General features: G+C 47.7%; 1 protein-coding gene across 1 annotated transcript in view; it reads left to right on the top strand.

Moving 5' to 3' along the window:
• The window catches only part of TMEM212 (transmembrane protein 212), a 31,051-nt gene that overhangs the window by 904 nt on the left and 28,339 nt on the right, over positions 1-1,808 (top strand). The gene's annotated exons all lie outside the window — the stretch shown is intronic.

Raw genomic sequence — 1,808 nt, 5'->3', positions numbered from 1 at the left:
GCCTGGCCAGCCTGGGTGAGGGGCTGATGGCTGTTTTCAGGCTGGTCAAGCCCCCCAGTGGGAACCCTCACCCCATGGGGGTGTGGCAAGCCTGGGTGAGGGGCTAAGGGCTGTTTTCAGGCTGCCCACACCCCCTTCAGGGTGGGGGGTCTCACTGGGGTGCCTGGCCAGCCTGGATGAGGGGCTGATGGCCATTTTCAGGCTGGCCACGCCCCTCAGCGATCCAAGCTCCCAGCCTCTCCTTTTTTTCTTTTTTCTTTTCCAGGGTGGCCTGGAAGCAGGTATCTGGGATTTATTTATCTTCTATAATTGAAACTTTGTAGCCTTGAACAGAGCCCAGAGCCGGCCAGGGCAGGCGGGAAGCTTGGCTTCCTCCATCGCGGGGGGCAACCCAAGCCTCCTGCTCGCTCCAGCTCCATGTCCCCGGCCATCTTAGTTGGGTTAATTTGCATACTGGCTCCTGATTGGCTGGTGGGCGTGGCTTGTGGGTGTAGCAGAGTGATGATTAATTTGCATCTTTCTCTTTTATTAGTGTAGATTATTTATATTTTAAATGTAGGATTTTTCTTAAAATCATTTTATCATGTGTACTGTATCTTATGTAAACTATAACAGAAATACTGTTCAAGAAATTCTTAAAAAGTTATTTTATTTTAATCTCACCTTGATATTCTGAGAAATTGAAATATCTTGAAGTTGGAATTAAAAGTATATATATCAGGGGTGTGGGGGAGGTAGAAGAGGGTAAAGAGGAGATAAATGGTGATGAAAGGAAACTTGATTTGGGGTGGTGAGTACACAATACAATATCCAGATGATATATTATAGAATTGTACACCTGAAACCTATATAATTTTATTAACCAATTAGAGGCCCAGTGCACAAATTTGTACACAGGTGGGGTCCCTCCCAGCTGATCGGGGCCTTCTCACCCAGTCCCAATTGGGGCCAGCCTGGGGGAGGGACCACGGGAAGTTGGCCCGCCATGGGAGGTTGGCTGTGGGAACTCACTGACCACCAGGGGGCAGCTCCTGTGTTGAGCATCTGCCCCCTGGTGGTCAGTGCATGTCAAAGCTACCAGCCGGTTATCCGGTCATCCAGTCGTAATGGTTGCTTAGGCTTTTATATATATACTAGAGGCCTGATGCATGAAAATCGTGCAAGGGGCTCGGCCCTCGCAGCCCCTGCTTCATCCAGAAGGTCAACTGGAAGGACCTCCAGGAGGTCGTTTGGCTATCCAGTCTAATTAGTATATTATGCTTTTATTATTAAAGATAGATGTCTCCCCAATAAATTCAATAGAAAATATCAACCATGAAAAATAAATTTAAGAAGGAAAACAGGTGAAATAACTTTCAGACTAATGCTTTTATTAGAAATGCTGACATGTGTCTACATCACCCAGATTTGCAAGCCCAAAAATCTTAGTTCTCTCTCCTTTTTCTCTCCACACAATTGTTTGACCTGAAAATAATTCAAGAAGTTGGGTGATGACCCAGCCAGCATGACTCAGTGGTTGAGTGTCGACCCATGAACCAGGAGATCACCATTCAATTCCTGGTCAGGGCACATGCCCAGGTTGTGGGCTTGATCCCCAGGAGGGAGCTTGCAGGACACAGCTGATCAATAATTCTCTTTCATCATTGATATTTCTATTTCTCTCTCCCTTCCTCTCTGAAATCAATAGAAATAGATTTTTTTTAAAAAATGTTGGGTAGACCACGTGGCCCCCGGTGCCCCGCATGGGCGCGACTCCGGGGCTGAGCTGGGGAGACGGTGACGTGGCTGCATCCCCCCCCTCCCCCGCG

This window comes from Myotis brandtii, unplaced genomic scaffold (assembly GCF_000412655.1).
Source record: "Myotis brandtii unplaced genomic scaffold, ASM41265v1 scaffold1423, whole genome shotgun sequence".
Taxonomy (NCBI): domain Eukaryota; kingdom Metazoa; phylum Chordata; class Mammalia; order Chiroptera; family Vespertilionidae; genus Myotis; species Myotis brandtii.
The sequence above is the reverse complement of the archived record's forward strand: the minus strand, read 5'-3'. Positions and strand labels throughout refer to the sequence as shown.